Below are 17,107 nucleotides of genomic sequence, written 5' to 3' on the forward strand. Positions count from 1 at the left end.
CTAGAATCTATAAAGAACTCAAGCAAATCAATAAGAAAAAAACAAACAACCCCATTAAAAAGTGGGCAAAAGACATGAACAGAAACTTTTCAAAAGAAGATAGACTAATGGCCATATGAAAAAATGCTCAAGATCTCTAATCATCAGGGAAATGCAAATAAAAACCACAATGGAATATCAGTTAACTCCAGTGAGAATGGTTTTATCAAAAAGTGTCAAAACAACAAATGTTGGCATAGATGCAGAGAGATAGGAACACTCATACACTGCTGGTAGGACTGCAAACTAGTACAATGTCTATGGAAAGCAATATGGAGATACCTCAAAGAGCTAAAACTAGAACTGCCATTTGATCTAGCAATCCCATTACTGGGCATCTACCCAAAGGAATGAAAGACATTCTATAAAAAAGACATCTGCCCTCGAATGTTTATTGCAGCACAATTCACAATTGCAAAGATGTGGAAACAACCCAAGTGCCCATCAATACATGAGTGGCTTAATAAAATGTGTTATATGTATACCATGGAGTTCTATTCAGCCATATAAAAAGGTAAACTAACACCTCTTTTAGTAACCTGGATGGAACTGCAAGTTCTCAATGTTTTTTTCTAAGCAGATCCCTCCAGCTTTTTCATTCTCCCACACCCAGTGCCCCACTCATCTCTTCCATGCAGCTGAATCTGGTAAAATCTCCACTCTACTTTTTTAAGTATATTTCATGAAATTTTCATGGTTATTCGCTTTTAGATTTCAGGCTCTCAAAAGGTCATGGATTATTTCTGTTCGTTCACTTATGCTATAGGCAAGAATTATACTGAACTGTAATGACAATAAACACAAGCAAACTCTTTTCTGGCATCTTTATCATGAAAATGAGAATATAAAATATTGAAGCTCTTTCAAAAATGTCTTCAGCAAATGTAATAAATATTTTTGTCCTGGAACAGAATCTACTCACTTTAATCATTGCATCATAATCACCTCTAATGAATAATCTGATGCCCTTATGTTGTTCTTTTATTTGAGAATTTTCTGTATCTCCACTCACAATTTGTCTCAACTTTCCTATTAAGTGTGAAAGCTCTCAAAAAGGTCTTCTTTTTTATATACTGAAGGGCATTGTAGCAAAGCAACTAAGAGCAAAGACTGGAGACACACTGAAGGTATTAAACACTGGTTTCACCATTTACCACCTGTGAGACCTTGAAGAAACTGCTTAATTTTTCTACATCCTACTTTCAGAGGATAACATAGTTCTTACCACACAGGATTGTTGTGTAGATTAAATTCACAATGTATCTTAAAGAATATGGAACAGTGCCTGACACATTGCAAGTGCTGCATATGTTTTGGTTAATATTATTCTATAATATTATTTTATCCCCTGAATTAAATTGTTTGATAATTCCATAGTACTCGTGCCTCTTTCATACCTGGCTTTTCTGCTTTCCTCTAACTCTAATCTATTCTTGCTTCTTTAGTTTATGTCTCATTTTGAAATAAATTCCTGCCGTCTACATTATTGTATTCCTCTCTTTCTCCTACAATATGTGAAGTTAATGAAAGGAAAGAATGAGCTGAGTATTCTAATTATCCTTTCCAAATTACTAATATATATTAGTCTGCTGCATGATATTAGGTGCGTTGCTTATTAGCAGTTCCTTTCACCATCATCATCATCTTCATCAACAACATATCATGACTGTAATAATCATCTCATCATATCTAGCATTTATTGAATGCTTTGGACCTGCCAGGAACTAATCTAAGCACTTTGCATTTATTGAATCATTTAATCTTCACAAAAATCACAGGAAGTATGTAATATTATTATCCTCAGTTATAAATATGGAAATGTTGTTGAAGTGTCGTCCTTTCTCTTTCTTTTTTTCTTACCTTTGCATTGCCTCAGAGAAGCCTATAGCTGGAATATCCTCTTATAGATAATCCATGGTCCCTTTCCTACTTTGATCCCTCAGAAGACAGCAAATGACCATTGAATTGATGATGTTATGTTCGTCATAGCCCTCACGAAAATTTTGAGGGGCAATTTAGGAGATATTATTGATAAAAGTATCCAATTTTTGAACACATAGATCAATCTGATTTGTTTTGGCAGGTACCAAGTTAGAGAGAGAAACACAGGGAGAAATATAATGTATGCATTGTGACATAAAATGAGAATGAGTTTCTGAGTGGGGTTTCACATAAAGCCTCCTGGGATAATCAAATAGAGGATGCCTAGCAATGATGAATTGAAAAAAAAGATGGCCTATAGTATTGCTCTGTGGTAAAGGGGGGTAGCCTGGTAGGGTGGGAGGAGAAGTCTTGGCATTTTGCAGAGACAGATGCTTGAATGGATTGTGCAGGTGGTTTTATGTTAGTTCATGGTGGGCTTATTGGCAGATCTTTCTCTTGGCTCTTTTAGTTCAATCCAAGCTCGAGGTGACACTGTATCTCTGCTGGCAATATACATACAATGACCTTGATCACCTTCCCAAAATTTTTCCAGTACACATTAGAATATATTTTTATTTATGTTTTATCTGATTTCAATGCAAGTTTTTTTCCTTTCAATTTAAATTTTTGGAGAGCCACTTTATACATGAAATTTCCTTGATTGCTGTTAAGAATCAGTGATCAAAATGCTAGGGTAAGAATAGGTACTTAGATACGTGCTCTTGTTTGACTTAATTTAAAATATCATATGCAGTATTTTAGACCAAAATAATAAAAACTAACACTGCTAAGTGGTCACGCAGTGTCAGTGTTTTGAGGGCTTTAAATAGATTGCTGATCTTAATTCTCACAACAATCTCATGAAGGAGGAACTATAATTATCCACATTTTACCAATTAAGAAAGCAAAATCTAGAGAAAATATAGTGATTAAATAACTAGCCTGAGGCTACTCCAGAGGATTAGGATTAGCAGGATTTGCACCCAGGCCTCTGTCCCCAGAACCTATGCTCTTCACCATGACACCACTCCCCTTCTGCAGTCATCTCTGGGCTGTGTGCTTCGTTGCACAGACTCTTTTCTGTAACTATCCAGCACAAAATGAGCTAAAAGCTCTTTTGCCAAGACATACAAAATTATAACTTGAAGTTATTTTTCTCTGTTCTCTGCTTTTTACTAGCTTGATAATAGGAGACTTAAGTTTTTATTTTAATTAGTGACATTGAAATACATTAAATAGAATCTATGGTAGCAGCTGTGTACTCTCACTTTGACTTGAAACTACATCCATTGATATCTTTTTAGTCTTTGGAAAGAAATCTATTGTCCATTATAGCTGCTGCTGCTCTGAACCCTTTCGATAATTGTCCATGGAAGAATCTGTGCTGTCTTCTTTGAGAAAATAACAATGCCATACTGTACTTCACAGGTGCAAAAATGAAGTGATTTGCTCTACCATTTAGTATGCTTAATTTACAGCTTTTTCTGTTTAATTATGTCTATTGTTCATAGATTGGATATTGAGGATCCAACAAAGATGATACTTTGAATCAGCTTTGTAATGTCATTGAGTAGGTCTTACACTGCAGGATACTTAAATCTTTTCTCCAATTGCGACAGTTTGGATATCCTCAGGGGTTCCGAGCTGTCTTCAATTATGCCAGCTGTCTGAATGTGGAATGTAAAACTACCATTACAGTGGGGAATTAAATATTATTTGGCTCAATTTTACCTCTCTAGTCAACAGTGAATGACATGTGTCTGTATATACAGTAAAAGTAGACAGTCGTAGCATGTACAAATGTGCTGTGGATACGGTTTTGCTTTCAAAGCATTTATGATTTGAAGAGAATACCCATCTGCCACTAAGAAGTTGAATAACTTTGGATACATTTCTTTACCTGTCTGGTTACTGTTTTCTTACCTGTGAAATGAAAGAGTTATTCTAAATCTTTTGGAATATATTTGGGACAGAATTATGTGAGTTTTATGATCTTGGGAATTTTATTGTTCTCATCTCTCTGCTCCTTCTTCTCTGATGACCTGAGGAAACCTTGTGTTAATACTTACCTAAGGCTCCCATAATGATGCTATGGTTTCTCTCAAAATGGACAGCTATGATCTCAAACTTCTCCCTACTCAGTTATACTTAGAGGTGAACACTTCCTGAGAGCTTGACCAGAAAGTGTTAACAATGAAATTTATAATAATATCAGATTTTTCTTTTTGGCACTGGTGCACAGCGGGATCCCAGTTGACTGTTCGAGGTGTGGTTTTCATTTGGAAGAGCTTCATATAGCATTTGCAAATAGGAGGCTTAGGTGATATCCTGGATCTGGAGGATGAAGGGTGGCGGTCACTTTTTTGAGCCTTAAAGCCTTCTAGTTCATGTTTGAATGACATGCTCAGTTTGCATAATGTAATATACTATTCCCTTTACCACTATCCACTGGCATGGGAGAAATAGGGATTAGGGTTGGGGGTCGGAGGGGGCAAAATTTTAGAGGAGTAAAAAGACACTGTTGGACATGTATGGTCTATAAGCCCAAATCTTTTTCCAATTGGTCATTGGACATGGTTATGTCTGGACCTGGCTGAATCCCAATTATTTTCATCATTGATTCATTTAATAAACAATAACCTGTTGTGCACTCAGCATGTGACAGGCATTGTTCTAGGGCCCAGAAACACAAAAGTGAACAGACAAACAAAGCCTCTGGTCCCATAAAACTTATACCAAAAAAAAAGGTTCAGCACTGAGATGTCAACTTACTTTTACCCAAGCATTATCGTTATGTCTATTTATGTAATTCTCCCCTTCACTTTGTTATTTTTCATTGTTGGAATTCTGTCTTGCTACAAAAGCCAAACATATAGTAATTATGTCATAGCCCCTTACTTTCTGATAATGTGGCAAGAATCATGAGTTGGGAAGATTAGTGTAAAGCTTCAGCACCAAGCACAGTGCTGGCCTAAGGAAATAAGTTAATGATAAATGAAAATTATTGGATGAACTTTAATTTGGCCTATCATTAGGCTTGGTCATTCGTGGTGGGGGAGTGACTGGGAGTGAGGGGGGCATGTATGGTTTTCTTTCAGTACCATAGCTAGAAGGTAGGAGAGAAGGGCTATCTACTTGTGTTTTAGAAAAGAGAAGACCTTGGAAGTGGGATTAAATTCAGGCAAACTGCACAAATCAACTCATACATTCCTGTTATTTGGTAGTTGGGGAAATCTGAGCTAAAAGATTTCAAATGACTTGTCAGAATCATGTGGAAATTCACTGAGCAATTTCCGGTGCCGGAGGGATGAGGTGATAGGACTTAGTACTCCCAACTTTATAGTTTTGAGAGGGCAGTCCTAAACTTTAGCTCAAAATCTCTCTGTTCTTTGAATTTTTTTTCCTTTGGTAATATTGTATGGAATTCATGTGGCATATTTGCATGCTTATAATTTGGCTGAGTTTCTTTAGGGTAAATACTGTGGATCCTCTCCTACCCTTGCATTATTTTATAGAAAGTAAACAATAAAAGGGTTAGAGAAGATAATAATTAAAGATTCTTGAAATATGTTTCCTCCTCATCCAAGATTTGGCCCTGCTCCTTCATGGCATTATGCATAGGTGGGAAATCTCAGTGTGTGCATTTAGCTTTACTGGGCTTTGGGATGCTTCACTGCACATAATGTGGCACTAATCGTGATGCTCTGCCCAGCACAGATGTGTCTAACCTGCTGCCTGTGCACCTGAGAATTGAAAAGGTGATGTACTCAGCATTCTATCATAAGCTTATTTCTCTGGGCACTTCAAAAACCACTAATGAAAAAGGCTCTCCTGCCACCTGAGGCATCCTTTTACAGTTTCATTGGTGTTTAGACATGATCAATAGGAAATACTCTAAAAATACTCATATGTCTGAAGTTCAAACTACTGGATTCTGATGTTTGGTCAGTTCTACACAACATGCCCTTTAACTTCCACTTGTAATCATATTGAGAATGTACATGATATTATTACTTATGCCTCAAAGCTATCTCAGTGAATATTTCATCCTCACTCACTCAACAGTTAAGGCCAGTTTTCTGTCAAGCACTGGAAGGAAACATAAAATGTCTTCAAGGAGCTCACATTTTTAGAAAGGAGACAGAAAAGGAAAACAAATGAAGTATCTCATAAACACTATAATAGAGTTATATACTGAATATTATAGGTTTAATATGGCACAGCAATAGATGTTCATAACAATTCTTCTATTTCATAGAAAATGGTTAAATAATCAAGATTCTTGATTAAAAGGTTGGGATATAGCAAATGCACCATAAAAAGAGTTTCTTCAAAATGTGTCAATTAAAGGAATATGTTTTAGGTTGTGGAGTTGTCATATTTCAAATATTTTATTTTATTAGAAACTTTTGATGAGTTAAGAATTATTTTGTTTGTACTCTGCTAGAACCCTAGAATTTACAATAATTCCTGGAAGATGGTACATGCTCAATAAATATCTAATGAATGGCTGAATTATTCTTTATATGAAAATATGCCACCATGAGGACTTGATTATAAATTTACAGCAGAAATGACCACAGGGAGTTTAGAGCCCACTGTCATTTGGTGACTAGACAGGGATATTGGCTTAGGGAATTTATGTACAGAACTAATAAGACCAAGGTTAAAGTTTCTTCCCTTGTATGAGCAAGTTAAATTTGTGTTATGAAAGGCAGTAGGGCAAAGATATGTGGGGATTTAGCTAAAACAATCAGGTTTGCTGGTTATAGATGAAATTTTAGAGAATTGGAAGGAGGCACAAGGCTCTAAAAGTTAAAGTAATAAGAACAAAGGCTAAAACAGAAAAAGGCCAGAATGTGCCATAAACCTTATTAGGAGAAGCCTTGAATCTCAATGTTCGGTCCATGCTTAACTGCTCATACCACTTTCCAAAGGAGCTGTCTACTGACAGGCTCTGTAACCTCAATGGACTGGTATTGTTTGGGCCACTTCCCCATCCAGAGCTGGCTAGATCCAGGTAGGCTTCTGACCCAAGGACAGCTAGCCCATTCTTCTATGCCTGAACTGACACTAGAATTTGAGCTGTGTATATCTGTGTAAACATAGAGACTAAAACCATAAACAGGAGGAGCATAATCAGAAAAGATATGGCTGAAATTATCAGGAAGCAGAAACAGCATGGAAAAGAGCAGAGTTATTCAGGAAGAGTGGAAACACCATCGGAAAGTGAGAGATCAAACAGCCCCCGAGAAACACAGAGGGACAGGGCTGGCAGAGCGCATGAAGGCTGTACCTAGCATCTGTGTCTTTGGAATTGCACCCACCCCAAAACATACATATACAAAGTAGAAGAAAACTATTAACATCACTTCTTTCTTTTTTTTTTTTTTGGTATAATTTCAGAATATTACAAGGGTACAAACGTTTGGTTACATAAATTGCTTTTATACCATTTGAGTTAAAGTTATAAGTATGCCCATCCCCCAGATAGTGTGCATAAAATCCCTTCTTCTAACTGAACCTCTACCCCCATATCTATCCCTGTCTGGGTTAGGCGACTCCCAGAGCTGCCCATATATCTAAATATATCACTATAATGGCAATCAATAGAGCTTTGAAATTTTCTCAGTGAGACTCTATGTCTGTATTCCCCACTACACTGTGAACTCCTAGGAGTAAGGTTGTGAATTATTTATTGTTCCTGTTTTAGTGCCCACCATAGTGCCACAAAAATACCTGGTCCTGTGCATGTTTGCTGAAAAAAAAAACTGTACCTGTACAGAGAAAAAATGCTCTTTGTTATTAAATATACTGATTTAAGTGTTTTTTCCCCCCTAAATCAACCATATTTATATGTAACTACTCAAAAGTGAATAGATACTATGTGGTGGGGCTATGGTATAACTGGGTGATCTTATAACTGGATAGAAAAAACAAGAAAATAAAACAGTGAGTTAAGTTTAATTCCCATATCATTTCTGATCATCTTTTTGTATTGATAATCAAAAAACATCATTGAGAAAAATTTCAATAAAGCTGAAGTAATTATGCTATTCAGACTCCTTTTACCCTACACTAGTTTTTAGGTTTTCTTCTACACCAGGGCTTGATATTTGGATTTTATTGTTTCTGTTGTGGGAACCCCTTTTGATTTTATGCTAGTGACTCAGAACAAAAGTGCTGTTAGTCTTCAAAGTAAATGACTTTTTCACACAGTGATTGGCTGTGCCTAGGTGAGCTGTGCTGGAAGCGAAGCTGGTTTCCAGCCACCCCTCTGCTGCAATTCCAGGGTCCTTGGGAAGGTTAGTGGAGCACATCCCCTCATGGCAGGCAGCATGCATGTAAGGACTCTCTTGATTTTCAGAAAACATCTGGCTCAGTAGTTCTTGGCTCCTCTTTTCAATGTCAAGTTTGACATATTTGCATATGAAATGTAGATATTTTAGAGTAACTCATTTATCCAGAGGGATATGCACTTCAAGGTTAGTCAGATAAAAGACACACTTAGAATTGAAAATTCTCATCTAAAATTTTATGTAGTAGTCTTTCTATTGGGTATATTCTCTTCCCTTTACAAGGAGCACTTATAAAGCATACGTATTTAATCCAAAATGATATTTTTAAAACCTCTACAAATGAACCATTTCACTAAATGTGACTTTTTCAGTTACATTTTAACGAATCAATAATTTATAAGATGGAAAATATTATGTACTGATTATTTTTACTGTGCTTTTTTTTTAATTTTTCATTTTTTTCTGATGAGGAAAATATAAATAAAAACATTGGTAAAGAATAGAGAATTTTGACAAAAATGTCTCAGATGGAGTAATAAATATCTGACTAACCACTGGAATACTATGTATTAATATGAGAAAGAAAACTGAAATAAATCAATTAGTAATGAAGGGGAAGGAGAACAATAAGAACAACGTTATGAATGGAGGTTTAAATGCTGAAATTTTCAATAGTTAATCTTTAATGTTAGCAGTTTATCAGTAGGTACTTGAATGAGTACATTTTTATTTTTAATGATATGTATATTGCAGATGTATCTTCAAATTACAAATATTATATGTCTCCATAAATGCTAATCGTAAAGACATGACACTTTTGAAAATTATCCAAAAGTATCTTTATAAAATATTTTAATAAGAAAAATATAATCTCATTCAGTTTTCCTACCTTTGTTAGCAGATTTAACTAATATAATAGATTTGTCAAGAAATACTATTATCACACTATGTGATATATTAGTAATGTTTTAAAAATTGTTTCACAAAATTAATAGCTGTTCCTTTATATGCAATTGATTTTTTTAAATTTTTTCTATTATAGAAGAAACATGTCAGAAGGAAAATGATTGGACAATAGGAAGTCATCATTGATAATAATAGCGGTCATTTATTGGTTATTTATTGAGAGCTTACTCTATGCCACATACCTTACTGAATGCTTCACATGCAGCAGATTGTTTTATCCTCACAACAAACCTGTGAGATTGGTGCTATTATCCACATTGCACAAAAGAAGTAACAGGTGTGGACATTGTAAGCGTCTTGCCAAGATCACTTAGCTAGTAAATGGTGGATTGAGTATTCAGACAATTGGTTTAATGCCAAACTGCAGGCTCTTAACCACTCTACTATATTTTAGGAACCTGCATAATGGTGAAATTTTGAAAAAAAAATGATATGATGAATTTGTGGTAGTTTACAGTGCATTAGAGTAAGAAAAAATATTCATGTTATTAGAGTTTGAAAAATATTTCTATAAAATATATAAATTATTTTTGCCTTTATATGAGCATTTATATTTTTAAAGTGTGTTATTCTCTGTATATTTAAACCACATTTTTCTAGAGAAGGTAGTTTTAAATGCTAAAAAAGTTGGCTTTAATATAATTTTTAAAAACTTGTGTTTATAATAAAACATGCACTGTTAATTATTTTTTCTAGATTCCCACTGACCTAAAATTTCTTGACTTGTATCTTTAGACCATTCAGGTACCATGAAAATTAAAGGTGATAATCCCAATTCTAAGTCAGAATAAGATCCTGAAGTTTTGTCTACTGCAAAGAGAAAGTTAAAACTTATCTGGTTTTGGTGTTAAGTGAAATTTAAAATAATTATCTCTGGGATAATTACTAAACCAGTTCATGATTAAATTACTGCATATTAACTGAGGTGTTTTATTAACGGAACTCCCATTATATATAAAAGAGATGTTAAGGTTTATTATTTTGCTACTTACCTGCAGATCTTTTAAATATTTATCTTTCAGTTCAATAAAGTGGTTTTTTTTGTTTGTTTCTAAATAATACAATCATGTAGGCTTCCTTTATTCTCCATCAAATTTTTTATATCCCCATTCCTAACTCTCACACCCATGTTCAAAATAATTGCATCTATTTACAGAAGCCACTCAATAAGAAATCTCTTAATTTTTCTCATCTATGACAGAAAATTTCTACTGAGCCATCTCCTTTCCTTTTACAATCTAATCTCAGAGAAGGAATAGTTCCTATTTGCTTTTAGCTATCTATGCATTTATTTAGTAGCATTGCCTTCTTCATCTCTCTCTACATCACATAATTACGCCTATTATTTCATTTCTTAAATATCTTCTCTTGGCTTGCAGATTTGCTCAAGATTTCCCTATCCTTTAGTTTCTTCCCTTATACTTTGACAGAGTTTCCTTAAAGTCACTGACTTATCTCTCAACTGTCCTTCAGTAGCAAATTGCAGATACGGTGATCTGCAGTTTTTCTTTGCTAATTACCACCCACTCCTTCCTTAATTCTTTATTATCTGGCTTCTACCCCATAGCACTACAGTGAAATCATTCTTTCAAAGGTCATCACTTCCCTCTAAATAGCTAAATCTAGCTTCCTAATCTCTGAGCTCATTCTGCTTAACCACTCAGAGCCTGTAGCATTACTGTCCACCAGAGACTTCCACATTCAGTAAGCATTTGTTAGCTGTTCATTAGGTGCGAGGCCTTGGGTTTAGAAGATGGTGAAGGCCCGGATGACCACCTGGAGTTCCCATTTAAATGGGAGAGACAGATACAAAACCAATTACCATACAGGGAGATGAGTGCTCTAATACAACTGTGTGCCAAGTAAGACACTGCATGAAAAAGAATGGAGAAAATTTCACAGAGGAAATGGTATTTAAAAGAATTAGCAGTGATTGAGAATTCCAGGCAGACTAAATATAACAGGACAAGGGAACACAGAACTGGGAACAAGAGCATAGCATGTTTTGGAAATAGTGTGTGTGGTTCAACCTCATAATGCGTGGGATTGTGGTAGGGGCAGGTGCAATGGTGGGAAGTTGGAAACAGTGCAGGGCCAGATTGTACAGTTTTGCAACTTCTTCCATTGCCTTTATTCCTCCCCTTTGCTTCTTGTTTTCATATGTTGACTTCTATTTTTCAGGCAATTCCCCTCAAACATAGCTCTTCTATCATATTTTTACCTAAACTATGATCTAAGTACTTTAATGATTATCTTACTACCTACAGCCTCTTCTCCAATTTGCTTTTTTATACCAGAGGTAAAATATAGTTTAAATAAATATAGTTTAATGTATTTAATATGTAAGTTATAGTCTAAATAAATTATTTTCTTTCCAAAATCTTCTGTATTACTTGATTGTCTACAGAATAAAACCCAACTTTGACATGGTCCAGTCCAGAGGCTCTTTATGATTTTGCTACAACCTGTCTTTCTGGTCCTGAAATCCCCGGCATAGCCACTGGTATTCTACATTCAGCCCTACACTGTCCATTCATTGAGTGAGTCCAAATGCAAACTCTCATTCATATTTTAATGCTTTTTTGTGTTGATCTTAGGTATCTCAATTATTTGGAGATTACAATTGTACGTGATGTACTTATTTGACTGTAAGTACCTCAAGGACAGGAACTTGACTATGTTTACAATCAACTACTTCCAAGAAGTTGGACACACAATGCTGTTCAAATATTTATTGTATAATACCTCCATCCTTAACTGCCTTATAATTTGAATAACAATGAGAAAGTGATGACATCTTTGTAAATGATGCATGTGTATGACTTTCTTGAGTCTCTTTCCCTTCCTCCCTTTTCACCAAATAATCAATCTGATTTAGCCAACATACACCCCTACACATAGAAGCCAGATACGACTATTGACTTTAATGACTTCACAGTTCAGTGGAGGAGACTCTGATGATAGGTAAACACAGTTGTGAAATGCGTGTGATGATAGGAGAAATTCCAGAGTTTTTGAGAGCCTGTATAAGAGTCAGCTAAATCAGATGGATTATTTGGTAGTGGGCAAAGGCTATGAACAAAGAAAAAATTCTGGAAGATTTTTTTCCAACTTCATGATGCTTCATAGCAATAGACCAGGTCAGCTCATTTGATGTACAATTAGAGAAAACGGTTATGAATTGGTCTTCAAAATAGAAGTATAGTTCTTAGCACCAAATACCCTTCTCCAATATTGCCAACAATAAATAATTTGTGGGATAGCATGACTCATCTCCATCAGATGAGTGTCAAGAGATTGCAATATTTTCCTCTAATACTCTATGTTTATTTTACTAGTCCATTGTAGATTTCATCTTCCAAAATATTTCTTATAATTTTATACCATACGCTGATGAATTAGATTTTATAAATTATCCAATTTATGGGCAAACTAGTAGTTCTATTTGTAGTAAAAATATCTTCTAGACTTTTAGGTTCAATAAAAAAATTTTATCTGAAAATAGCGGTTAAGTATTTTCAGGCTTAAAAGTTAAAGATCACATGTTATTGCTTCTAATGCAAATATATTAATAGCATTTCTATGACACTATTTATTCCAGTCTTGCCATCTTATAGCTTGGTTTGGTTATCATTTATTTGGAAGCATGTTGCAGATAATTGGAAACTGGATACTTTTTAAAAATAGGGAGAATTAAACAACCAGATAAATATTTAAAAGTGAACACAGTGATTATTAGCAAATAATTTAGAAGATATTATTTAACTCTAACATAAATCGTTCAGGCATCTCTAAATTCTATAAGATAACTTGATGCCCTTTATAGTGGTAAAATTATTTCTCCCCCTAAAGCAAAGAAAAAAATAGTAAATCATACATGGAAAAATACCTGATAAAATATTGCTATTTGTAAAAGTTTATTTTAAATCATGTTGTTGTTGCTAACATTCCAAAACTTGCCATTTCTATTCATTTCTCATCATCAGTGTGCTAGCAATTTAAAGATAGGAATTTTGTGATAAGAAAACAGACTGAATGGCTATTTGGATAATCCTCAGCAATGCTTTCTTAAAGCACTGTCTTAAGGTCATAAAAATGCATTATTTCATTCTTTTATAAAAATGGAAAAGATAAAGCATGATGATTCAGTTTTCACACTCATGTGTGAGATGTGCCTCCCTCAAATTTTGTTACAACATCAGCACAATACCCATCTGATGAGAACTTAGGAAAAAAAAAGATAAAGATATTTGCAAAAACTCTGGCAGAGTTAATGTTCTGAAGAATGTAGGTTTGGGAAAATAAATGTTAAAAGCTAATGTCTATACTAAAGGAAATAATAAATAAGAGTAGGCTTTGGTGATACACACCTTTATTTATTATTCGTTGAGGACCTCAGCTATGGGCCAGGTATTAGGCTAAGTGATGAAAGAAAATATAGTAAACAGAGACTCTGGAAACAGATTGTTCATCTAAAATTTCAATAAAGTTTGGTGTTTTCTTTTCCCATGAAATGCAGAGGCCCTTAGGAGGCTATGTGTTGGATATTTGAAATACCTTGGCCCAGGATCAGGTAAAATTCGAGAGAAGCAACACCTCAGCTGGTCTTAAAGCATGCATAGAGTTTGCAATGGGATTAAAATAATTTCAGTCTAAGAAAAATTATGAAGAAATTCACAGAATCATGAAAGATTAGCATCTTAGAAGACTTCTAAATGATTAGTATGGCTAGAAATTAGGAGAAACAAAGTGATGGGAGGTGAGGATAAAGATGGGAGGCAAGGAGCAGACTGAGATGGAGGCCCTTGTACTACTGTTAAGTAATTAAGCTTCTATTTTTAAAAAGAGTGATATAGAGAGGCATTAAATGCTGTAAAACAGGGAAACATCACAGTTGAATTAATGTTTTAGAAAGATCACTTGTGTAACAGTAGGAAAGATAAAACAGCAGTAAGATGATTTAGACATGCCACTTGGGAAGGTGATATTATACAGATAATAAAGCACACGTAGACATTCAGAGTAAAGATGGGAATGCAAGATAAAGAATGCATATAAGGGGCCGGGCGTGGTGGCTCACACCTGTAATCCTAGCACTCTGGGAGGCTGAGGCGGGAGGATCGCTTGAGGTCAGGAGTTCGAAACCAGCCTGAGCAAGAGCGAGACCCCGTCTCTACTAAAAATAGAAAGAAATTATATGGACAGCTAAAAATATATATAGAAAAAAATTAGCTGGGCATGGTGATGCATGCCTGTAGTCCCAGCTACTCAGGAGGCTGAGGCAGAAGGATTGCTTGAGCCTAGGAGTTTGAGGTTGCTGTGAGCTAGGCTGATGCCACGGCACTCACTCCAGCCTGGGCAACGGAGGGAGACTCTATATCAAAAAACAAAAAAAAAAGAATGCATATAAGAATATGGGTTTGGTTGGTGGAAATGTAAACTAGTACAGCCATTATGGAAACAGTATGGAGGTCCCTCAAAAAACTAAAAATAGAATTCCATTGCTGGATATATATTCAAAAGAAAGGAAATCAGTATATCAAAGAGACCTGCAGTTCCATGTTTATTGCGGCACTATTCATAATAGCCAAGATACAGAATCAACCTAAAATGTCCATCAGCAGATGAATGGATAAAGAATATGTGTTATGTATGCATAATGGAATATTATTCATCCATAAAAAGAATGAAATCCTGTCATTTGCAGCAACATAGGCGGAACTGGAGGTCATTATGTGAAATAAGCCAGGCACAGAAAGACAAATATCACATGTTCGCACTCATAGGTGAGAGCCAAAACAGTAGATCTTACGGAGGTAGAGGGTAGAATGATGGTTACCAGAGGCTGGAAACGGAAGAGGGAAGAGGGGGATAAAGAGAGGTTGGTTAAGAGATAAAAAATATAGTTAGTTAGAAGGAATAAGTTCTAGTATTCAATAGCATGGTAGGAAAATTATAGTTAACAGTAATTTGTTGTCTATTTCAAAATAGCTAGAAGAAAGGAAGTGTAATGTTCCCAAAACAAAGAAAGAAGTGGTTGAGGTGATGGATGTCCCAATTACCTTGATGTGATCATGACATGTTGTATACATGTATCAAAATATCACATCTATTCAAAATATGTACAACTATTATATATTAATAAAACTATAGATAAAAGTGAGAATACACCAGAGGAAAAACCTGCTGAACTTGAAGACTGGAAGTGAGATCAGTAGGAGTGAGAGAGAGAGAGAAATTGGAGTTGGATGTTTGGGATCTGTGAGGGGGTCATAGCAATGTTTTACAATACAAGGAATTCAGAAGAAAAATATTTTGGACAAGGATGAGAGTTCAGTTTTGGGATCATTCATTTTCCAGCATACCTGTGGGGCACCAAATAGAGATGTTAGTGGGCAGATAGATATTAAAAGTCATAGAATATTAGAATTATCTGAACTGGAGAAAAATATATGGTAGTCATCATCATAGAGGGACAGTCACTCCAAAGGTTTAAATTAGTTGCAATATAGAAAGATATCAAGAAACCTTACCTTGAAATTTGTGGTTATCATCTACACTAGTCTGGCATAAGTTCAAAAAACAATAGCATAGCTTTCTACCTGTTCCTTTTTTAATTTCAGCTCAGTGTATATCTGTGGAAAGTGGGAAGATCTATTGTATCCTCTCATGTTCCTTACAAGTCAGCTGTCAGAAATATCCACAAACCAAAATAATCTAGATATGCCATTGTTCCCTAAAAAGCATTTAAGGGAACTATTATTCTGATTTATAGTTGATTCATGGTGGCTTATTCTCCAGGATAACAGTTCTGCCATAATGGAAAGAATATCACACAGTTCAAGCAATTGTTTGATTTGGAGCAAGTTTTTTCTCAGAGCCCATTTTCTCATTTGCTAAATCAGAATTATCATATCTATCCTTTAGTGTTGTTCTGATGATTAAATGAAATAACATATGTTAAATGTCAAGTTGAATACTATATACTCAATAATGATATTTTCTGTCTTGTTTCTAAGTACCATACTATGGTACTTCTAGTACCATACTGATAATTTTCTTTTCATTTATTTGAATTCAAATATAAGTATGTGGCTTCTATAATTTTCTTTTTGATTCTGTGTAATGATTACTTTAAAATAAAACTAGTAGAAACAAGAAAAGGGCAATGAAGCTTTATAGGCTGCCACAGTTGTAATGGGCTGTACCTTCTCTCTCACTAAGAGAGCAAATTCGCTAACATCATGTTTGACAGGGCAGCTGCACCTACTAGATTTTTTGAGGATTGTATTAATTTTCATCTTTGATTCTTTTCTCTTTTTCTGATAAGATCATGTCCCTATTTCCATACGCCTATATGCAATATATAATTTTTTTAAACACTATAATCTAAATAAGTAAAAATTGAGACATGAAGAATAGGACAGTGCACCATCTTTTCTCAATTGTGTTTTTTGATTCTATTAAGTATCTTAAAATGTCAATATCAAATCATTGCTGATTTTCAAAAGCTTAAAACTCATGTTCTGAAAGAAGAAAATATAATTTATTTTTGACCGACAGGATAGTTTTACTTGTAAATGAATGGAAGAGCATATTTCCAACAAACATCTTGATAATTCTATTTAGATTTGTTGGAACATTGTGTTGTTCTATATTATAACATGTAGAGAGTTAGTTTTAATAATTTAAGTTCAGTTGGATGCTTTCCAATGATGTACTTTGGTGCTTATATAATGAGAAAAATCAGTGGGTTTTGAAAATGTTTTTACCTCTTTCTCCTGCACAATTTTCCATTTTAAAATTTTTTTAAAAGGCTGAAGATCTAAATTTTTAAAGTTAAGAGAGATTTATAAATTATAAATGTCACAGGACAAATG

At 34.7% G+C, this 17,107-nt stretch overlaps 1 protein-coding gene and 1 pseudogene across 1 annotated transcript in view; both read left to right on the forward strand.

Annotated features, from left to right (window-relative positions):
* The window catches only part of GRIK2 (glutamate ionotropic receptor kainate type subunit 2), a 599,434-nt gene that overhangs the window by 147,543 nt on the left and 434,784 nt on the right, over positions 1-17,107 (forward strand). The window lies entirely within an intron of this gene.
* On the forward strand, positions 13,335-13,447 carry LOC123633803 (annotated as a pseudogene).

This window comes from Lemur catta, chromosome 2 (genome assembly GCF_020740605.2).
Source record: "Lemur catta isolate mLemCat1 chromosome 2, mLemCat1.pri, whole genome shotgun sequence".
In the NCBI taxonomy this organism is placed as follows: Eukaryota; Metazoa; Chordata; class Mammalia; order Primates; family Lemuridae; genus Lemur; species Lemur catta.